This window comes from Quercus robur, chromosome 5, assembly GCF_932294415.1.
Source record: "Quercus robur chromosome 5, dhQueRobu3.1, whole genome shotgun sequence".
Classification (NCBI taxonomy): domain Eukaryota; kingdom Viridiplantae; phylum Streptophyta; class Magnoliopsida; order Fagales; family Fagaceae; genus Quercus; species Quercus robur.
Genome location: NC_065538.1, coordinates 33,223,055 through 33,240,120, shown reverse-complemented (window position 1 = coordinate 33,240,120; position 17,066 = coordinate 33,223,055). Strand labels below are relative to the sequence as shown.

Sequence of the window (17,066 nt, the reverse complement as noted above, 5' to 3'; positions counted from 1 at the left end):
TGCCCCAGGCCAAAAATACGAGCCGCTGATCTCGTTTTGGGTGCTAATTTGGTGGCGGCGATCTGGAAATGCCCTCGGGCTGCAGCTCCCTGGTGTTAGAGTGCATCGCTGCATTCGGATCCTTTATAAGGATTTAACGCGCTTATGCTGATGGGTGCGATCATACCAACACTAATGCACCGGATCCCATCAGAACTCCGCAGTTAAGCGTGTTTGGGCGAGAGTAGTACTAGGATGGGTGACCTCCTGGGAAGTCCTCGTGTTGCACCCCTCTCTTTTTCTTCGGATTTTTTTTTTTTTTGTCGCCGGGCTTACCGTTTACGGCGGTCCAGCACGCTCGCTTCGTAGGCTTAGTCTGTCCCAGGCCAAAAATACGAGCCGCTGAACTCGTTTTGGGTGCTAATTTGGTGGCGGCGATCTGGAAATGCCCTCGGGCTGCAGCTCCCTGGTGTTAGAGTGCATCGCTTCATTCGGATCCTTTATAATGATTTAACGCGCTTATGCTGATGGGTGCGATCATACCAACACTAATGCACCGGATCCCATCAGAACTCCGCAGTTAAGCGTGTTTTGGCGAGAGTAGTACTAGGATGGGTGACCTCCTGGGAAGTCCTCGTGTTGCACCCCTCTCTTTTTCTTCGGATTTTTTTTTTTTTTTGTCGCCGGGCTTACCGTTTATGGCGGTCCAGCACGCTCGCTTCGTAGGCTTAGTCTGCCCCAGGCCAAAAATACGAGCCGCTGATCTCGTTTTGGGTGCTAATTTGGTGGCGGCGATCTGGAAATGCCCTCGGGCTGCAGCTCCCTGGTGTTAGAGTGCATCGCTGCATTCGGATCCTTTATAAGGATTTAACGCGCTTATGCTGATGGGTGCGATCATACCAACACTAATGCACCGGATCCCATCAGAACTCCGCAGTTAAGCGTGTTTGGGCGAGAGTAGTACTAGGATGGGTGACCTCCTGGGAAGTCCTCGTGTTGCACCCCTCTCTTTTTCTTCGGATTTTTTTTTTTTTTGTTGCCGGGCTTACCGTTTACGGCGGTCCAGCACGCTCGCTTCGTAGGCTTAGTCTGCCCCAGGCCAAAAATACGAGCCGCTGAACTCGTTTTGGGTGCTAATTTGGTGGCGGCGATCTGGAAATGCCCTCGGGCTGCAGCTCCCTGGTGTTAGAGTGCATCGCTGCATTCGGATCCTTTATAAGGATTTAACGCGCTTATGCTGATGGGTGCGATCATACCAACACTAATGCACCGGATCCCATCAGAACTCCGCAGTTAAGCGTGTTTGGGCGAGAGTAGTACTAGGATGGGTGACCTCCTGGGAAGTCCTCGTGTTGCACCCCTCTCTTTTTCTTCGGATTTTTTTTTTTTTTGTCGCCGGGCTTACCGTTTACGGCGGTCCAGCACGCTCGCTTCGTAGGCTTAGTCTGCCCCAGGCCAAAAATACGAGCCGCTGATCTCGTTTTGGGTGCTAATTTGGTGGTGGCGATCTGGAAATGCCCTCGGGCTGCAGCTCCCTGGTGTTAGAGTGCATCGCTGCATTCGGATCCTATATAAGGATTTAACGCGCTTATGCTGATGGGTGCGATCATACCAACACTAATGCACCGGATCCCATCAGAACTCCGCAGTTAAGCGTGTTTGGGCGAGAGTAGTACTAGGATGGGTGACCTCCTGGGAAGTCCTCGTGTTGCACCCCTCTCTTTTTCTTCGGATTTTTTTTTTTTTGTCGCCGGGCTTACCGTTTACGGCGGTCCAGCACGCTCGCTTCGTAGGCTTAGTCTGCCCCAGGCCAAAAATACGAGCCGCTGAACTCGTTTTGGGTGCTAATTTGGTGGCGGCGATCTGGAAATGCCCTCGGGCTGCAGCTCCCTGGTGTTAGAGTGCATCGCTGCATTCAGATCCTTTATAAGGATTTAACGCGCTTATGCTGATGGGTGCGATCATACCAACACTAATGCACCGGATCCCATCAGAACTCCGCAGTTAAGCGTGTTTGGGCGAGAGTAGTACTAGGATGGGTGACCTCCTGGGAAGTCCTCGTGTTGCACCCCTCTCTTTTTCTTCGGATTTTTTTTTTTTTTTGTCGCCGGGCTTACCGTTTACGGCGGTCCAGCACGCTCGCTTCGTAGGCTTAGTCTGGCCCAGGCCAAAAATACGAGCCGCTGATCTCGTTTTGGGTGCTAATTTGGTGGCGGCGATCTGGAAATGCCCTCGGGCTGCAGCTCCCTGGTGTTAGAGTGCATCGCTGCATTCGGATCCTTTATAAGGATTTAACGCGCTTATGCTGATGGGTGCGATCATACCAACACTAATGCACCGGATCCCATCAGAACTCCGCAGTTAAGCGTGTTTGGGCGAGAGTAGTACTAGGATGGGTGACCTCCTGGGAAGTCCTCGTGTTGCACCCCTCTCTTTTTCTTCGGATTTTTTTTTTTTGGTCGCCGGGCTTATCGTTTACGGCGGTCCAGCACGCTCGCTTCGTAGGCTTAGTCTGCCCCAGGCCAAAAATACGAGCCGCTGAACTCGTTTTGGGTGCTAATTTGGTGGCGGCGATCTGGAAATGCCCTCGGGCTGCAGCTCCCTGGTGTTAGAGTGCATCGCTGCATTCGGATCCTTTATAAGGATTTAACGCGCTTATGCTGATGGGTGCGATCATACCAACACTAATGCACCGGATCCCATCAGAACTCCGCAGTTAAGCGTGTTTGGGCGAGAGTAGTACTAGGATGGGTGACCTCCTGGGAAGTCCTCGTGTTGCACCCCTCTCTTTTTCTTCGGATTTTTTTTTTTTTGTCGCCGGGCTTACCGTTTACGGCGGTCCAGCACGCTCGCTTCGTAGGCTTAGTCTGCCCCAGGCCAAAAATACGAGCCGCTGAACTCGTTTTGGGTGCTAATTTGGTGGCGGCGATCTGGAAATGCCCTCGGGCTGCAGCTCCCTGGTGTTAGAGTGCATCGCTGCATTCGGATCCTTTATAAGGATTTAACGCGCTTATGCTGATGGGTGCGATCATACCAACACTAATGCACCGGATCCCATCAGAACTCCGCAGTTAACCGTGTTTGGGCGAGAGTAGTACTAGGATGGGTGACCTCCTGGGAAGTCCTCGTGTTGCACCCCTCTCTTTTTCTTCGGATTTTTTTTTTTTTTGTCGCCGGGCTTACCGTTTACGGCGGTCCAGCACGCTCGCTTCGTAGGCTTAGTCTGCCCCAGGCCAAAAATACGAGCCGCTGATCTCGTTTTGGGTGCTAATTTGGTGGCGGCGATCTGGAAATTCCCTCGGGCTGCAGCTCCCTGGTGTTAGAGTGCATCGCTGCATTCGGATCCTTTATAAGGATTTAACGCGCTTATGCTGATGGGTGCGATCATACCAACACTAATGCACCGGATCCCATCAGAACTCCGCAGTTAAGCGTGTATGGGCGAGAGTAGTACTAGGATGGGTGACCTCCTGGGAAGTCCTCGTGTTGCACCCCTCTCTTTTTCTTCGGATTTTTTTTTTTTTTTGTCGCCGGGCTTACCGTTTACGGCGGTCCAGCACGCTCGCTTCGTAGGCTTAGTCTGCCCCAGGCCAAAAATACGAGCCGCTGAACTCGTTTTGGGTGCTAATTTGGTGGCGGCGATCTGGAAATGCCCTCGGGCTGCAGCTCCCTGGTGTTAGAGTGCATCGCTTCATTCGGATCCTTTATAATGATTTAACGCGCTTATGCTGATGGGTGCGATCATACCAACACTAATGCACCGGATCTCATCAGAACTCCGCAGTTAAGCGTGTTTGGGCGAGAGTAGTACTAGGATGGGTGACCTCCTGGGAAGTCCTCGTGTTGCACCCCTCTCTTTTTCTTCGGATTATTTTTTTTTTTGTCGCCGGGCTTACCGTTTATGGCGGTCCAGCACGCTCGCTTCGTAGGCTTAGTCTGCCCCAGGCCAAAAATACGAGCCGCTGATCTCGTTTTGGGTGCTAATTTGGTGGCGGCGATCTGGAAATGCCCTCGGGCTGCAGCTCCCTGGTGTTAGAGTGCATCGCTGCATTCGGATCCTTTATAAGGATTTAACGCGCTTATGCTGATGGGTGCGATCATACCAACACTAATGCACCGGATCCCATCAGAACTCCGCAGTTAAGCGTGTTTGGGCGAGAGTAGTACTAGGATGGGTGACCTCCTGGGAAGTCCTCGTGTTGCACCCCTCTCTTTTTCTTCGGATTTTTTTTTTTTTTGTCGCCGGGCTTACCGTTTACGGCGGTCCAGCACGCTCGCTTCGTAGGCTTAGTCTGCCCCAGGCCAAAAATACGAGCCGCTGAACTCGTTTTGGGTGCTAATTTGGTGGCGGCGATCTGGAAATGCCCTCGGGCTGCAGCTCCCTGGTGTTAGAGTGCATCGCTTCATTCGGATCCTTTATAATGATTTAACGCGCTTATGCTGATGGGTGCGATCATACCAACACTAATGCACCGGATCCCATCAGAACTCCGCAGTTAAGCGTGTTTTGGCGAGAGTAGTACTAGGATGGGTGACCTCCTGGGAAGTCCTCGTGTTGCACCCCTCTCTTTTTCTTCGGATTTTTTTTTTTTTTTTGTCGCCGGGCTTACCGTTTATGGCGGTCCAGCACGCTCGCTTCGTAGGCTTAGTCTGCCCCAGGCCAAAAATACGAGCCGCTGATCTCGTTTTGGGTGCTAATTTGGTGGCGGCGATCTGGAAATGCCCTCGGGCTGCAGCTCCCTGGTGTTAGAGTGCATCGCTGCATTCGGATCCTTTATAAGGATTTAACGCGCTTATGCTGATGGGTGCGATCATACCAACACTAATGCACCGGATCCCATCAGAACTCCGCAGTTAAGCGCGTTTGGGCGAGAGTAGTACTAGGATGGGTGACCTCCTGGGAAGTCCTCGTGTTGCACCCCTCTCTTTTTCTTCGGATTTTTTTTTTTTTTGTCGCCGGGCTTACCGTTTACGGCGGTCCAGCACGCTCGCTTCGTAGGCTTAGTCTGCCCCAGGCCAAAAATACGAGCCGCTGATCTCGTTTTGGGTGCTAATTTGGTGGCGGCGATCTGGAAATGCCCTCGGGCTGCAGCTCCCTGGTGTTAGAGTGCATCGCTGCATTCGGATCCTTTATAAGGATTTAACGCGCTTATGCTGATGGGTGCGATCATACCAACACTAATGCACCGGATCCCATCAGAACTCCGCAGTTAAGCGTGTTTGGGCGAGAGTAGTACTAGGATGGGTGACCTCCAGGGAAGTCCTCGTGTTGCACCCCTCTCTTTTTCTTCGGATTTTTTTTTTTTTTTGTCGCCGGGCTTACCGTTTACGGCGGTCCAGCACGCTCGCTTCGTAGGCTTAGTCTGCCCCAGGCCAAAAATACGAGCCGCTGATCTCGTTTTGGGTGCTAATTTGGTGGCGGCGATCTGGAAATGCCCTCGGGCTGCAGCTCCCTGGTGTTAGAGTGCATCGCTGCATTCGGATCCTTTATAAGGATTTAACGCGCTTATGCTGATGGGTGCGATCATACCAACACTAATGCACCGGATCCCATCAGAACTCCGCAGTTAAGCGTGTTTGGGCGAGAGTAGTACTAGGATGGGTGACCTCCTGGGAAGTCCTCGTGTTGCACCCCTCTCTTTTTCTTCGGATTTTTTTTTTTTTTGTCGCCGGGCTTACCGTTTACGGCGGTCCAGCACGCTCGCTTCGTAGGCTTAGTCTGCCCCAGGCCAAAAATACGAGCCGCTGAACTCGTTTTGGGTGCTAATTTGGTGGCGGCGATCTTGAAATGCCCTCGGGCTGCAGCTCCCTGGTGTTAGAGTGCATCGCTTCATTCGGATCCTTTATAATGATTTAACGCGCTTATGCTGATGGGTGCGATCATACCAACACTAATGCACCGGATCCCATCAGAACTCCGCAGTTAAGCGTGTTTGGGCGAGAGTAGTACTAGGATGGGTGACCTCCTGGGAAGTCCTCGTGTTGCACCCCTCTCTTTTTCTTCGGATTTTTTTTTTTTTTGTCGCCGGGCTTACCGTTTATGGCGGTCCAGCACGCTCGCTTCGTAGGCTTAGTCTGCCCCAGGCCAAAAATACGAGCCGCTGATCTCGTTTTGGGTGCTAATTTGGTGGCGGCGATCTGGAAATGCCCTCGGGCTGCAGCTCCCTGGTGTTAGAGTGCATCGCTGCATTCGGATCCTTTATAAGGATTTAACGCGCTTATGCTGATGGGTGCGATCATACCAACACTAATGCACCGGATCCCATCAGAACTCCGCAGTTAAGCGTGTTTGGGCGAGAGTAGTACTAGGATGGGTGACCTCCTGGGAAGTCCTCGTGTTGCACCCCTCTCTTTTTCTTCGGATTTTTTTTTTTTTTGTCGCCGGGCTTACCGTTTACGGCGGTCCAGCACGCTCGCTTCGTAGGCTTAGTCTGCCCCAGGCCAAAAATACGAGCCGCTGAACTCGTTTTGGGTGCTAATTTGGTGGCGGCGATCTGGAAATGCCCTCGGGCTGCAGCTCCCTGGTGTTAGAGTGCATCGCTTCATTCGGATCCTTTATAATGATTTAACGCGCTTATGCTGATGGGTGCGATCATACCAACACTAATGCACCGGATCCCATCAGAACTCCGCAGTTAAGCGTGTTTTGGCGAGAGTAGTACTAGGATGGGTGACCTCCTGGGAAGTCCTCGTGTTGCACCCCTCTCTTTTTCTTCGGATTTTTTTTTTTTTTTGTCGCCGGGCTTACCGTTTATGGCGGTCCAGCACGCTCGCTTCGTAGGCTTAGTCTGCCCCAGGCCAAAAATACGAGCCGCTGATCTCGTTTTGGGTGCTAATTTGGTGGCGGCGATCTGGAAATGCCCTCGGGCTGCAGCTCCCTGGTGTTAGAGTGCATCGCTGCATTCGGATCCTTTATAAGGATTTAACGCGCTTATGCTGATGGGTGCGATCATACCAACACTAATGCACCGGATCCCATCAGAACTCCGCAGTTAAGCGCGTTTGGGCGAGAGTAGTACTAGGATGGGTGACCTCCTGGGAAGTCCTCGTGTTGCACCCCTCTCTTTTTCTTCGGATTTTTTTTTTTTTGTCGCCGGGCTTACCGTTTACGGCGGTCCAGCACGCTCGCTTCGTAGGCTTAGTCTGCCCCAGGCCAAAAATACGAGCCGCTGATCTCGTTTTGGGTGCTAATTTGGTGGCGGCGATCTGGAAATGCCCTCGGGCTGCAGCTCCCTGGTGTTAGAGTGCATCGCTGAATTCGGATCCTTTATAAGGATTTAACGCGCTTATGCTGATGGGTGCGATCATACCAACACTAATGCACCGGATCCCATCAGAACTCCGCAGTTAAGCGTGTTTGGGCGAGAGTAGTACTAGGATGGGTGACCTCCTTGGAAGTCCTCGTGTTGCACCCCTCTCTTTTTCTTCGGATTTTTTTTTTTTTTGTCGCCGGGCTTACCGTTTACGGCGGTCCAGCACGCTCGCTTCGTAGGCTTAGTCTGCCCCAGGCCAAAAATACGAGCCGCTGATCTCGTTTTGGGTGCTAATTTGGTGGCGGCGATCTGGAAATGCCCTCGGGCTGCAGCTCCCTGGTGTTAGAGTGCATCGCTGCATTCGGATCCTTTATAAGGATTTAACGCGCTTATGCTGATGGGTGCGATCATACCAACACTAATGCACCGGATCCCATCAGAACTCCGCAGTTAAGCGTGTTTGGGCGAGAGTAGTACTAGGATGGGTGACCTCCTGGGAAGTCCTCGTGTTGCACCCCTCTCTTTTTCTTCGGATTTTTTTTTTTTTTGTCGCCGGGCTTACCGTTTACGGCGGTCCAGCACGCTCGCTTCGTAGGCTTAGTCTGCCCCAGGCCAAAAATACGAGCCGCTGAACTCGTTTTGGGTGCTAATTTGGTGGCGGCGATCTGGAAATGCCCTCGGGCTGCAGCTCCCTGGTGTTAGAGTGCATCGCTGCATTCGGATCCTTTATAAGGATTTAACGCGCTTATGCTGATGGGTGCGATCATACCAACACTAATGCACCGGATCCCATCAGAACTCCGCAGTTAAGCGTGTTTGGGCGAGAGTAGTACTAGGATGGGTGACCTCCTGGGAAGTCCTCGTGTTGCACCCCTCTCTTTTTCTTCGGATTTTTTTTTTTTTTGTCGCCGGGCTTACCGTTTACGGCGGTCCAGCACGCTCGCTTCGTAGGCTTAGTCTGCCCCAGGCCAAAAATACGAGCCGCTGATCTCGTTTTGGGTGCTAATTTGGTGGCGGCGATCTGGAAATGCCCTCGGGCTGCAGCTCCCTGGTGTTAGAGTGCATCGCTGCATTCGGATCCTTTATAAGGATTTAACGCGCTTATGCTGATGGGTGCGATCATACCAACACTAATGCACCGGATCCCATCAGAACTCCGCAGTTAAGCGTGTTTGGGCGAGAGTAGTACTAGGATGGGTGACCTCCTGGGAAGTCCTCGTGTTGCACCCCTCTCTTTTTCTTCGGATTTTTTTTTTTTTTGTCGCCGGGCTTACCGTTTACGGCGGTCCAGCACGCTCGCTTCGTAGGCTTAGTCTGCCCCAGGCCAAAAATACGAGCCGCTGAACTCGTTTTGGGTGCTAATTTGGTGGCGGCGATCTGGAAATGCCCTCGGGCTGCAGCTCCCTGGTGTTAGAGTGCATCGCTTCATTCGGATCCTTTATAATGATTTAACGCGCTTATGCTGATGGGTGCGATCATACCAACACTAATGCACCGGATCCCATCAGAACTCCGCAGTTAAGCGTGTTTGGGCGAGAGTAGTACTAGGATGGGTGACCTCCTGGGAAGTCCTCGTGTTGCACCCCTCTCTTTTTCTTCGGATTTTTTTTTTTTTTGTCGCCGGGCTTACCGTTTACGGCGGTCCAGCACGCTCGCTTCGTAGGCTTAGTCTGCCCCAGGCCAAAAATACGAGCCCCTGATCTCGTTTTGGGTGCTAATTTGGTGGCGGCGATCTGGAAATGCCCTCGGGCTGCAGCTCCCTGGTGTTAGAGTGCATCGCTGCATTCGGATCCTTTATAAGGATTTAACGCGCTTATGCTGATGGGTGCGATCATACCAACACTAATGCACCGGATCCCATCAGAACTCCGCAGTTAAGCGTGTTTGGGCGAGAGTAGTACTAGGATGGGTGACCTCCAGGGAAGTCCTCGTGTTGCACCCCTCTCTTTTTCTTCGGATTTTTTTTTTTTTTGTCGCCGGGCTTACCGTTTACGGCGGTCCAGCACGCTCGCTTCGTAGGCTTAGTCTGCCCCAGGCCAAAAATACGAGCCGCTGATCTCGTTTTGGGTGCTAATTTGGTGGCGGCGATCTGGAAATGCCCTCGGGCTGCAGCTCCCTGGTGTTAGAGTGCATCGCTGCATTCGGATCCTTTATAAGGATTTAACGCGCTTATGCTGATGGGTGCGATCATACCAACACTAATGCACCGGATCCCATCAGAACTCCGCAGTTAAGCGTGTTTGGGCGAGAGTAGTACTAGGATGGGTGACCTCCTGGGAAGTCCTCGTGTTGCACCCCTCTCTTTTTCTTCGGATTTTTTTTTTTTTTGTCGCCGGGCTTACCGTTTATGGCGGTCCAGCACGCTCGCTTCGTAGGCTTAGTCTGCCCCAGGCCAAAAATACGAGCCGCTGATCTCGTTTTGGGTGCTAATTTGGTGGCGGCGATCTGGAAATGCCCTCGGGCTGCAGCTCCCTGGTGTTAGAGTGCATCGCTGCATTCGGATCCTTTATAAGGATTTAACGCGCTTATGCTGATGGGTGCGATCATACCAACACTAATGCACCGGATCCCATCAGAACTCCGCAGTTAAGCGTGTTTGGGCGAGAGTAGTACTAGGATGGGTGACCTCCTGGGAAGTCCTCGTGTTGCACCCCTCTCTTTTTCTTCGGATTTTTTTTTTTTTTGTCGCCGGGCTTACCGTTTACGGCGGTCCAGCACGCTCGCTTCGTAGGCTTAGTCTGCCCCAGGCCAAAAATACGAGCCGCTGAACTCGTTTTGGGTGCTAATTTGGTGGCGGCGATCTGGAAATGCCCTCGGGCTGCAGCTCCCTGGTGTTAGAGTGCATCGCTTCATTCGGATCCTTTATAATGATTTAACGCGCTTATGCTGATGGGTGCGATCATACCAACACTAATGCACCGGATCCCATCAGAACTCCGCAGTTAAGCGTGTTTTGGCGAGAGTAGTACTAGGATGGGTGACCTCCTGGGAAGTCCTCGTGTTGCACCCCTCTCTTTTTCTTCGGATTTTTTTTTTTTTTGTCGCCGGGCTTACCGTTTATGGCGGTCCAGCACGCTCGCTTCGTAGGCTTAGTCTGCCCCAGGCCAAAAATACGAGCCGCTGATCTCGTTTTGGGTGCTAATTTGGTGGCGGCGATCTGGAAATGCCCTCGGGCTGCAGCTCCCTGGTGTTAGAGTGCATCGCTGCATTCGGATCCTTTATAAGGATTTAACGCGCTTATGCTGATGGGTGCGATCATACCAACACTAATGCACCGGATCCCATCAGAACTCCGCAGTTAAGCGTGTTTGGGCGAGAGTAGTACTAGGATGGGTGACCTCCTGGGAAGTCCTCGTGTTGCACCCCTCTCTTTTTCTTCGGATTTTTTTTTTTTTTGTTGCCGGGCTTACCGTTTACGGCGGTCCAGCACGCTCGCTTCGTAGGCTTAGTCTGCCCCAGGCCAAAAATACGAGCCGCTGAACTCGTTTTGGGTGCTAATTTGGTGGCGGCGATCTGGAAATGCCCTCGGGCTGCAGCTCCCTGGTGTTAGAGTGCATCGCTGCATTCGGATCCTTTATAAGGATTTAACGCGCTTATGCTGATGGGTGCGATCATACCAACACTAATGCACCGGATCCCATCAGAACTCCGCAGTTAAGCGTGTTTGGGCGAGAGTAGTACTAGGATGGGTGACCTCCTGGGAAGTCCTCGTGTTGCACCCCTCTCTTTTTCTTCGGATTTTTTTTTTTTTTGTCGCCGGGCTTACCGTTTACGGCGGTCCAGCACGCTCGCTTCGTAGGCTTAGTCTGCCCCAGGCCAAAAATACGAGCCGCTGATCTCGTTTTGGGTGCTAATTTGGTGGTGGCGATCTGGAAATGCCCTCGGGCTGCAGCTCCCTGGTGTTAGAGTGCATCGCTGCATTCGGATCCTATATAAGGATTTAACGCGCTTATGCTGATGGGTGCGATCATACCAACACTAATGCACCGGATCCCATCAGAACTCCGCAGTTAAGCGTGTTTGGGCGAGAGTAGTACTAGGATGGGTGACCTCCTGGGAAGTCCTCGTGTTGCACCCCTCTCTTTTTCTTCGGATTTTTTTTTTTTTGTCGCCGGGCTTACCGTTTATGGCGGTCCAGCACGCTCGCTTCGTAGGCTTAGTCTGCCCCAGGCCAAAAATACGAGCCGCTGAACTCGTTTTGGGTGCTAATTTGGTGGCGGCGATCTGGAAATGCCCTCGGGCTGCAGCTCCCTGGTGTTAGAGTGCATCGCTGCATTCGGATCCTTTATAAGGATTTAACGCGCTTATGCTGATGGGTGCGATCATACCAACACTAATGCACCGGATCCCATCAGAACTCCGCAGTTAAGCGTGTTTGGGCGAGAGTAGTACTAGGATGGGTGACCTCCTGGGAAGTCCTCGTGTTGCACCCCTCTCTTTTTCTTCGGATTTTTTTTTTTTTTGTCGCCGGGCTTACCGTTTACGGCGGTCCAGCACGCTCGCTTCGAAGGCTTAGTCTGCCCCAGGCCAAAAATACGAGCCGCTGATCTCGTTTTGGGTGCTAATTTGGTGGCGGCGATCTGGAAATGCCCTCGGGCTGCAGCTCCCTGGTGTTAGAGTGCATCGCTGCATTCGGATCCTTTATAAGGATTTAACGCGCTTATGCTGATGGGTGCGATCATACCAACACTAATGCACCGGATCCCATCAGAACTCCGCAGTTAAGCGTGTTTGGGCGAGAGTAGTACTAGGATGGGTGACCTCCTGGGAAGTCCTCGTGTTGCACCCCTCTCTTTTTCTTCGGATATTTTTTTTTTGGTCGCCGGGCTTATCGTTTACGGCGGTCCAGCACGCTCGCTTCGTAGGCTTAGTCTGCCCCAGGCCAAAAATACGAGCCGCTGAACTCGTTTTGGGTGCTAATTTGGTGGCGGCGATCTGGAAATGCCCTCGGGCTGCAGCTCCCTGGTGTTAGAGTGCATCGCTGCATTCGGATCCTTTATAAGGATTTAACGCGCTTATGCTGATGGGTGCGATCATACCAACACTAATGCACCGGATCCCATCAGAACTCCGCAGTTAAGCGTGTTTGGGCGAGAGTAGTACTAGGATGGGTGCCCTCCTGGGAAGTCCTCGTGTTGCACCCCTCTCTTTTTCTTCGGATTTTTTTTTTTTTGTCGCCGGGCTTACCGTTTACGGCGGTCCAGCACGCTCGCTTCGTAGGCTTAGTCTGCCCCAGGCCAAAAATACGAGCCGCTGAACTCGTTTTGGGTGCTAATTTGGTGGCGGCGATCTGGAAATGCCCTCGGGCTGCAGCTCCCTGGTGTTAGAGTGCATCGCTGCATTCGGATCCTTTATAAGGATTTAACGCGCTTATGCTGATGGGTGCGATCATACCAACACTAATGCACCGGATCCCATCAGAACTCCGCAGTTAACCGTGTTTGGGCGAGAGTAGTACTAGGATGGGTGACCTCCTGGGAAGTCCTCGTGTTGCACCCCTCTCTTTTTCTTCGGATTTTTTTTTTTTTTGTCGCCGGGCTTACCGTTTACGGCGGTCCAGCACGCTCGCTTCGTAGGCTTAGTCTGCCCCAGGCCAAAAATACGAGCCGCTGATCTCGTTTTGGGTGCTAATTTGGTGGCGGCGATCTGGAAATGCCCTCGGGCTGCAGCTCCCTGGTGTTAGAGTGCATCGCTGCATTCGGATCCTTTATAAGGATTTAACGCGCTTATGCTGATGGGTGCGATCATACCAACACTAATGCACCGGATCCCATCAGAACTCCGCAGTTAAGCGTGTATGGGCGAGAGTAGTACTAGGATGGGTGACCTCCTGGGAAGTCCTCGTGTTGCACCCCTCTCTTTTTCTTCGGATTTTTTTTTTTTTTGTCGCCGGGCTTACCGTTTACGGCGGTCCAGCACGCTCGCTTCGTAGGCTTAGTCTGCCCCAGGCCAAAAATACGAGCCGCTGAACTCGTTTTGGGTGCTAATTTGGTGGCGGCGATCTGGAAATGCCCTCGGGCTGCAGCTCCCTGGTGTTAGAGTGCATCGCTTCATTCGGATCCTTTATAATGATTTAACGCGCTTATGCTGATGGGTGCGATCATACCAACACTAATGCACCGGATCTCATCAGAACTCCGCAGTTAAGCGTGTTTGGGCGAGAGTAGTACTAGGATGGGTGACCTCCTGGGAAGTCCTCGTGTTGCACCCCTCTCTTTTTCTTCGGATTTTTTTTTTTTTTGTCGCCGGGCTTACCGTTTATGGCGGTCCAGCACGCTCGCTTCGTAGGCTTAGTCTGCCCCAGGCCAAAAATACGAGCCGCTGATCTCGTTTTGGGTGCTAATTTGGTGGCGGCGATCTGGAAATGCCCTCGGGCTGCAGCTCCCTGGTGTTAGAGTGCATCGCTGCATTCGGATCCTTTATAAGGATTTAACGCGCTTATGCTGATGGGTGCGATCATACCAACACTAATGCACCGGATCCCATCAGAACTCCGCAGTTAAGCGTGTTTGGGCGAGAGTAGTACTAGGATGGGTGACCTCTTGGGAAGTACTCGTGTTGCACCCCTCTCTTTTTCTTCGGATTTTTTTTTTTTTTGTCGCCGGGCTTACCGTTTACGGCGGTCCAGCACGCTCGCTTCGTAGGCTTAGTCTGCCCCAGGCCAAAAATACGAGCCGCTGAACTCATTCTGGGTGCTAATTTGGTGGCGGCGATCTGGAAATGCCCTCGGGCTGCAGCTCCCTGGTGTTAGAGTGCATCGCTTCATTCGGATCCTTTATAATGATTTAACGCGCTTATGCTGATGGGTGCGATCATACCAACACTAATGCACCGGATCCCATCAGAACTCCGCAGTTAAGCGTGTCTGGGCGAGAGTAGTACTAGGATGGGTGACCTCCTGGGAAGTCCTCGTGTTGCACCCCTCTCTTTTTCTTCGGATTTTTTTTTTTTTTGTCGCCGGGCTTACCGTTTATGGCGGTCCAGCACGCTCGCTTCGTAGGCTTAGTCTGCCCCAGGCCAAAAATACGAGCCGCTGATCTCGTTTTGGGTGCTAATTTGGTGGCGGCGATCTGGAAATGCCCTCGGGCTGCAGCTCCCTGGTGTTAGAGTGCATCGCTGCATTCGGATCCTTTATAAGGATTTAACGCGCTTATGCTGATGGGTGCGATCATACCAACACTAATGCACCGGATCCCATCAGAACTCCGCAGTTAAGCGTGTTTGGGCGAGAGTAGTACTAGGATGGGTGACCTCCTGGGAAGTCCTCGTGTTGCACCCCTCTCTTTTTCTTCGGATTTTTTTTTTTTTTGTTGCCGGGCTTACCGTTTACGGCGGTCCAGCACGCTCGCTTCGTAGGCTTAGTCTGCCCCAGGCCAAAAATACGAGCCGCTGAACTCGTTTTGGGTGCTAATTTGGTGGCGGCGATCTGGAAATGCCCTCGGGCTGCAGCTCCCTGGTGTTAGAGTGCATCGCTGCATTCGGATCCTTTATAAGGATTTAACGCGCTTATGCTGATGGGTGCGATCATACCAACACTAATGCACCGGATCCCATCAGAACTCCGCAGTTAAGCGTGTTTAGGCGAGAGTAGTACTAGGATGGGTGACCTCCTGGGAAGTCCTCGTGTTGCACCCCTCTCTTTTTCTTCGGATTTTTTTTTTTTTTGTCGCCGGGCTTACCGTTTACGGCGGTCCAGCACGCTCGCTTCGTAGGCTTAGTCTGCCCCAGGCCAAAAATACGAGCCGCTGATCTCGTTTTGGGTGCTAATTTGGTGGTGGCGATCTGGAAATGCCCTCGGGCTGCAGCTCCCTGGTGTTAGAGTGCATCGCTGCATTCGGATCCTTTATAAGGATTTAACGCGCTTATGCTGATGGGTGCGATCATACCAACACTAATGCACCGGATCCCATCAGAACTCCGCAGTTAAGCGTGTTTGGGCGAGAGTAGTACTAGGATGGGTGACCTCCTGGGAAGTCCTCGTGTTGCACCCCTCTCTTTTTCTTCGGATTTTTTTTTTTTTGTCGCCGGGCTTACCGTTTACGGCGGTCCAGCACGCTCGCTTCGTAGGCTTAGTCTGCCCCAGGCCAAAAATACGAGCCGCTGAACTCGGTTTGGGTGCTAATTTGGTGGCGGCGATCTGGAAATGCCCTCGGGCTGCAGCTCCCTGGTGTTAGAGTGCATCGCTGCATTCGGATCCTTTATAAGGATTTAACGCGCTTATGCTGATGGGTGCGATCATACCAACACTAATGCACCGGATCCCATCAGAACTCCGTAGTTAAGCGTGTTTGGGCGAGAGTAGTACTAGGATGGGTGACCTCCTGGGAAGTCCTCGTGTTGCACCCCTCTCTTTTTCTTCGGATTTTTTTTTTTTTTGTCGCCGGGCTTACCGTTTACGGCGGTCCAGCACGCTCGCTTCGTAGGCTTAGTCTGCCCCAGGCCAAAAATACGAGCCGCTGATCTCGTTTTGGGTGCTAATTTGGTGGCGGCGATCTGGAAATGCCCTCGGGCTGCAGCTCCCTGGTGTTAGAGTGCATCGCTGCATTCGGATCCTTTATAAGGATTTAACGCGCTTATGCTGATGGGTGTGATCATACCAACACTAATGCACCGGATCCCATCAGAACTCCGCAGTTAAGCGTGTTTGGGCGAGAGTAGTACTAGGATGGGTGACCTCCTGGGAAGTCCTCGTGTTGCACCCCTCTCTTTTTCTTCGGATTTTTTTTTTTTGGTCGCCGGGCTTATCGTTTACGGCGGTCCAGCACGCTCGCTTCGTAGGCTTAGTCTGCCCCAGGCCAAAAATACGAGCCGCTGAACTCGTTTTGGGTGCTAATTTGGTGGCGGCGATCTGGAAATGCCCTCGGGCTGCAGCTCCCTGGTGTTAGAGTGCATCGCTGCATTCGGATCCTTTATAAGGATTTAACGCGCTTATGCTGATGGGTGCGATCATACCAACACTAATGCACCGGATCCCATCAGAACTCCGCAGTTAAGCGTGTTTGGGCGAGAGTAGTACTAGGATGGGTGACCTCCAGGGACGTCCTCGTGTTGCACCCCTCTCTTTTTCTTCGGATTTTTTTTTTTTTTGTCGCCGGGCTTACCGTTTACGGCGGTCCAGCACGCTCGCTTCGTAGGCTTAGTCTGCCCCAGGCCAAAAATACGAGCCGCTGATCTCGTTTTGGGTGCTAATTTGGTGGCGGCGATCTGGAAATGCCCTCGGGCTGCAGCTCCCTGGTGTTAGAGTGCATCGCTGCATTCGGATCCTTTATAAGGATTTAACGCGCTTATGCTGATGGGTGCGATCATACCAACACTAATGCACCGGATCCCATCAGAACTCCGCAGGTAAGCGTGTTTGGGCGAGAGTAGTACTAGGATGGGTGACCTCCTGGGAAGTCCTCGTGTTGCACCCCTCTCTTTTTCTTCGGATTTTTTTTTTTTTTGTCGCCGGGCTTACCGTTTACGGCGGTCCAGCACGCTCGCTTCGTAGGCTTAGTCTGCCCCAGGCCAAAAATACGAGCCGCTGATCTCGTTTTGGGTGCTAATTTGGTGGCGGCGATCTGGAAATGCCCTCGGGCTGCAGCTCCCTGGTGTTAGAGTGCATCGCTGCATTCGGATCCTTTATAAGGATTTAACGCGCTTATGCTGATGGGTGTGATCATACCAACACTAATGCACCGGATCCCATCAGAACTCCGCAGTTAAGCGTGTTTGGGCGAGAGTAGTACTAGGATGGGTGACCTCCTGGGAAGTCCTCGTGTTGCACCCCTCTCTTTTTCTTCGGATTTTTTTTTTTTGGTCGCCTGGCTTATCGTTTACGGCGGTCCAGCACGC

The 17,066-nt window shown here is 52.3% G+C and overlaps 48 non-coding genes across 48 annotated transcripts; all 48 read left to right on the top strand.

Annotated features, from left to right (window-relative positions):
* Window positions 1–152: 152 nt before the first annotated feature.
* Window positions 153–271, top strand: LOC126730083 (5S ribosomal RNA). The gene has a single exon (XR_007657373.1). It is a non-coding gene; the product is annotated as a 5S ribosomal RNA (ribosomal RNA).
* A 237-nt stretch (window positions 272–508) lies between these two features.
* On the top strand, window positions 509–627 carry LOC126731547 (5S ribosomal RNA). Its single transcript, XR_007658792.1, has one exon. It is a non-coding gene; the product is annotated as a 5S ribosomal RNA (ribosomal RNA).
* Window positions 628–865: 238 nt separating this feature from the next.
* Window positions 866–984, top strand: LOC126730082 (5S ribosomal RNA). Its single transcript, XR_007657372.1, has one exon. It is a non-coding gene; the product is annotated as a 5S ribosomal RNA (ribosomal RNA).
* A 237-nt stretch (window positions 985–1,221) lies between these two features.
* On the top strand, window positions 1,222–1,340 carry LOC126730081 (5S ribosomal RNA). Its single transcript, XR_007657371.1, has one exon. It is a non-coding gene; the product is annotated as a 5S ribosomal RNA (ribosomal RNA).
* Window positions 1,341–1,577: 237 nt separating this feature from the next.
* Window positions 1,578–1,696, top strand: LOC126730080 (5S ribosomal RNA). The gene has a single exon (XR_007657370.1). It is a non-coding gene; the product is annotated as a 5S ribosomal RNA (ribosomal RNA).
* Window positions 1,697–1,932: 236 nt separating this feature from the next.
* On the top strand, window positions 1,933–2,051 carry LOC126730079 (5S ribosomal RNA). Its single transcript, XR_007657369.1, has one exon. It is a non-coding gene; the product is annotated as a 5S ribosomal RNA (ribosomal RNA).
* Window positions 2,052–2,289: 238 nt separating this feature from the next.
* LOC126730078 (5S ribosomal RNA) lies at window positions 2,290–2,408 on the top strand. The gene has a single exon (XR_007657368.1). It is a non-coding gene; the product is annotated as a 5S ribosomal RNA (ribosomal RNA).
* A 236-nt stretch (window positions 2,409–2,644) lies between these two features.
* LOC126730077 (5S ribosomal RNA) lies at window positions 2,645–2,763 on the top strand. Its single transcript, XR_007657367.1, has one exon. It is a non-coding gene; the product is annotated as a 5S ribosomal RNA (ribosomal RNA).
* A 236-nt stretch (window positions 2,764–2,999) lies between these two features.
* LOC126731282 (5S ribosomal RNA) lies at window positions 3,000–3,118 on the top strand. Its single transcript, XR_007658534.1, has one exon. It is a non-coding gene; the product is annotated as a 5S ribosomal RNA (ribosomal RNA).
* Window positions 3,119–3,355: 237 nt separating this feature from the next.
* On the top strand, window positions 3,356–3,474 carry LOC126730699 (5S ribosomal RNA). The gene has a single exon (XR_007657961.1). It is a non-coding gene; the product is annotated as a 5S ribosomal RNA (ribosomal RNA).
* Window positions 3,475–3,712: 238 nt separating this feature from the next.
* LOC126730708 (5S ribosomal RNA) lies at window positions 3,713–3,831 on the top strand. The gene has a single exon (XR_007657970.1). It is a non-coding gene; the product is annotated as a 5S ribosomal RNA (ribosomal RNA).
* A 237-nt stretch (window positions 3,832–4,068) lies between these two features.
* On the top strand, window positions 4,069–4,187 carry LOC126730076 (5S ribosomal RNA). Its single transcript, XR_007657366.1, has one exon. It is a non-coding gene; the product is annotated as a 5S ribosomal RNA (ribosomal RNA).
* A 237-nt stretch (window positions 4,188–4,424) lies between these two features.
* On the top strand, window positions 4,425–4,543 carry LOC126731546 (5S ribosomal RNA). Its single transcript, XR_007658791.1, has one exon. It is a non-coding gene; the product is annotated as a 5S ribosomal RNA (ribosomal RNA).
* Window positions 4,544–4,782: 239 nt separating this feature from the next.
* LOC126731319 (5S ribosomal RNA) lies at window positions 4,783–4,901 on the top strand. Its single transcript, XR_007658568.1, has one exon. It is a non-coding gene; the product is annotated as a 5S ribosomal RNA (ribosomal RNA).
* Window positions 4,902–5,138: 237 nt separating this feature from the next.
* Window positions 5,139–5,257, top strand: LOC126730759 (5S ribosomal RNA). Its single transcript, XR_007658022.1, has one exon. It is a non-coding gene; the product is annotated as a 5S ribosomal RNA (ribosomal RNA).
* A 238-nt stretch (window positions 5,258–5,495) lies between these two features.
* LOC126730075 (5S ribosomal RNA) lies at window positions 5,496–5,614 on the top strand. The gene has a single exon (XR_007657365.1). It is a non-coding gene; the product is annotated as a 5S ribosomal RNA (ribosomal RNA).
* A 237-nt stretch (window positions 5,615–5,851) lies between these two features.
* LOC126730073 (5S ribosomal RNA) lies at window positions 5,852–5,970 on the top strand. Its single transcript, XR_007657363.1, has one exon. It is a non-coding gene; the product is annotated as a 5S ribosomal RNA (ribosomal RNA).
* Window positions 5,971–6,207: 237 nt separating this feature from the next.
* LOC126730072 (5S ribosomal RNA) lies at window positions 6,208–6,326 on the top strand. The gene has a single exon (XR_007657362.1). It is a non-coding gene; the product is annotated as a 5S ribosomal RNA (ribosomal RNA).
* A 237-nt stretch (window positions 6,327–6,563) lies between these two features.
* On the top strand, window positions 6,564–6,682 carry LOC126731545 (5S ribosomal RNA). The gene has a single exon (XR_007658790.1). It is a non-coding gene; the product is annotated as a 5S ribosomal RNA (ribosomal RNA).
* Window positions 6,683–6,920: 238 nt separating this feature from the next.
* On the top strand, window positions 6,921–7,039 carry LOC126731317 (5S ribosomal RNA). Its single transcript, XR_007658567.1, has one exon. It is a non-coding gene; the product is annotated as a 5S ribosomal RNA (ribosomal RNA).
* A 236-nt stretch (window positions 7,040–7,275) lies between these two features.
* Window positions 7,276–7,394, top strand: LOC126731235 (5S ribosomal RNA). The gene has a single exon (XR_007658488.1). It is a non-coding gene; the product is annotated as a 5S ribosomal RNA (ribosomal RNA).
* A 237-nt stretch (window positions 7,395–7,631) lies between these two features.
* Window positions 7,632–7,750, top strand: LOC126730070 (5S ribosomal RNA). The gene has a single exon (XR_007657361.1). It is a non-coding gene; the product is annotated as a 5S ribosomal RNA (ribosomal RNA).
* Window positions 7,751–7,987: 237 nt separating this feature from the next.
* On the top strand, window positions 7,988–8,106 carry LOC126730069 (5S ribosomal RNA). Its single transcript, XR_007657360.1, has one exon. It is a non-coding gene; the product is annotated as a 5S ribosomal RNA (ribosomal RNA).
* A 237-nt stretch (window positions 8,107–8,343) lies between these two features.
* Window positions 8,344–8,462, top strand: LOC126730068 (5S ribosomal RNA). The gene has a single exon (XR_007657359.1). It is a non-coding gene; the product is annotated as a 5S ribosomal RNA (ribosomal RNA).
* A 237-nt stretch (window positions 8,463–8,699) lies between these two features.
* LOC126730067 (5S ribosomal RNA) lies at window positions 8,700–8,818 on the top strand. The gene has a single exon (XR_007657358.1). It is a non-coding gene; the product is annotated as a 5S ribosomal RNA (ribosomal RNA).
* A 237-nt stretch (window positions 8,819–9,055) lies between these two features.
* LOC126730758 (5S ribosomal RNA) lies at window positions 9,056–9,174 on the top strand. The gene has a single exon (XR_007658021.1). It is a non-coding gene; the product is annotated as a 5S ribosomal RNA (ribosomal RNA).
* A 237-nt stretch (window positions 9,175–9,411) lies between these two features.
* LOC126730066 (5S ribosomal RNA) lies at window positions 9,412–9,530 on the top strand. Its single transcript, XR_007657357.1, has one exon. It is a non-coding gene; the product is annotated as a 5S ribosomal RNA (ribosomal RNA).
* A 237-nt stretch (window positions 9,531–9,767) lies between these two features.
* Window positions 9,768–9,886, top strand: LOC126730065 (5S ribosomal RNA). Its single transcript, XR_007657356.1, has one exon. It is a non-coding gene; the product is annotated as a 5S ribosomal RNA (ribosomal RNA).
* A 237-nt stretch (window positions 9,887–10,123) lies between these two features.
* On the top strand, window positions 10,124–10,242 carry LOC126731544 (5S ribosomal RNA). The gene has a single exon (XR_007658789.1). It is a non-coding gene; the product is annotated as a 5S ribosomal RNA (ribosomal RNA).
* Window positions 10,243–10,479: 237 nt separating this feature from the next.
* LOC126730064 (5S ribosomal RNA) lies at window positions 10,480–10,598 on the top strand. The gene has a single exon (XR_007657355.1). It is a non-coding gene; the product is annotated as a 5S ribosomal RNA (ribosomal RNA).
* A 237-nt stretch (window positions 10,599–10,835) lies between these two features.
* On the top strand, window positions 10,836–10,954 carry LOC126730063 (5S ribosomal RNA). Its single transcript, XR_007657354.1, has one exon. It is a non-coding gene; the product is annotated as a 5S ribosomal RNA (ribosomal RNA).
* Window positions 10,955–11,191: 237 nt separating this feature from the next.
* LOC126730061 (5S ribosomal RNA) lies at window positions 11,192–11,310 on the top strand. The gene has a single exon (XR_007657352.1). It is a non-coding gene; the product is annotated as a 5S ribosomal RNA (ribosomal RNA).
* Window positions 11,311–11,546: 236 nt separating this feature from the next.
* LOC126730060 (5S ribosomal RNA) lies at window positions 11,547–11,665 on the top strand. Its single transcript, XR_007657351.1, has one exon. It is a non-coding gene; the product is annotated as a 5S ribosomal RNA (ribosomal RNA).
* Window positions 11,666–11,902: 237 nt separating this feature from the next.
* On the top strand, window positions 11,903–12,021 carry LOC126730059 (5S ribosomal RNA). Its single transcript, XR_007657350.1, has one exon. It is a non-coding gene; the product is annotated as a 5S ribosomal RNA (ribosomal RNA).
* A 236-nt stretch (window positions 12,022–12,257) lies between these two features.
* On the top strand, window positions 12,258–12,376 carry LOC126730855 (5S ribosomal RNA). Its single transcript, XR_007658121.1, has one exon. It is a non-coding gene; the product is annotated as a 5S ribosomal RNA (ribosomal RNA).
* Window positions 12,377–12,612: 236 nt separating this feature from the next.
* LOC126731281 (5S ribosomal RNA) lies at window positions 12,613–12,731 on the top strand. The gene has a single exon (XR_007658533.1). It is a non-coding gene; the product is annotated as a 5S ribosomal RNA (ribosomal RNA).
* A 237-nt stretch (window positions 12,732–12,968) lies between these two features.
* On the top strand, window positions 12,969–13,087 carry LOC126730698 (5S ribosomal RNA). Its single transcript, XR_007657960.1, has one exon. It is a non-coding gene; the product is annotated as a 5S ribosomal RNA (ribosomal RNA).
* A 237-nt stretch (window positions 13,088–13,324) lies between these two features.
* Window positions 13,325–13,443, top strand: LOC126730707 (5S ribosomal RNA). The gene has a single exon (XR_007657969.1). It is a non-coding gene; the product is annotated as a 5S ribosomal RNA (ribosomal RNA).
* Window positions 13,444–13,680: 237 nt separating this feature from the next.
* LOC126730799 (5S ribosomal RNA) lies at window positions 13,681–13,799 on the top strand. The gene has a single exon (XR_007658063.1). It is a non-coding gene; the product is annotated as a 5S ribosomal RNA (ribosomal RNA).
* A 237-nt stretch (window positions 13,800–14,036) lies between these two features.
* On the top strand, window positions 14,037–14,155 carry LOC126730578 (5S ribosomal RNA). The gene has a single exon (XR_007657847.1). It is a non-coding gene; the product is annotated as a 5S ribosomal RNA (ribosomal RNA).
* Window positions 14,156–14,392: 237 nt separating this feature from the next.
* On the top strand, window positions 14,393–14,511 carry LOC126730058 (5S ribosomal RNA). The gene has a single exon (XR_007657349.1). It is a non-coding gene; the product is annotated as a 5S ribosomal RNA (ribosomal RNA).
* A 237-nt stretch (window positions 14,512–14,748) lies between these two features.
* Window positions 14,749–14,867, top strand: LOC126731409 (5S ribosomal RNA). The gene has a single exon (XR_007658656.1). It is a non-coding gene; the product is annotated as a 5S ribosomal RNA (ribosomal RNA).
* Window positions 14,868–15,104: 237 nt separating this feature from the next.
* Window positions 15,105–15,223, top strand: LOC126730057 (5S ribosomal RNA). The gene has a single exon (XR_007657348.1). It is a non-coding gene; the product is annotated as a 5S ribosomal RNA (ribosomal RNA).
* Window positions 15,224–15,459: 236 nt separating this feature from the next.
* LOC126730536 (5S ribosomal RNA) lies at window positions 15,460–15,578 on the top strand. The gene has a single exon (XR_007657807.1). It is a non-coding gene; the product is annotated as a 5S ribosomal RNA (ribosomal RNA).
* Window positions 15,579–15,815: 237 nt separating this feature from the next.
* Window positions 15,816–15,934, top strand: LOC126730636 (5S ribosomal RNA). Its single transcript, XR_007657901.1, has one exon. It is a non-coding gene; the product is annotated as a 5S ribosomal RNA (ribosomal RNA).
* Window positions 15,935–16,170: 236 nt separating this feature from the next.
* On the top strand, window positions 16,171–16,289 carry LOC126731706 (5S ribosomal RNA). The gene has a single exon (XR_007658948.1). It is a non-coding gene; the product is annotated as a 5S ribosomal RNA (ribosomal RNA).
* Window positions 16,290–16,526: 237 nt separating this feature from the next.
* On the top strand, window positions 16,527–16,645 carry LOC126731278 (5S ribosomal RNA). The gene has a single exon (XR_007658530.1). It is a non-coding gene; the product is annotated as a 5S ribosomal RNA (ribosomal RNA).
* Window positions 16,646–16,882: 237 nt separating this feature from the next.
* LOC126730634 (5S ribosomal RNA) lies at window positions 16,883–17,001 on the top strand. Its single transcript, XR_007657899.1, has one exon. It is a non-coding gene; the product is annotated as a 5S ribosomal RNA (ribosomal RNA).
* The last annotated feature ends 65 nt before the right edge of the window (window positions 17,002–17,066 follow it).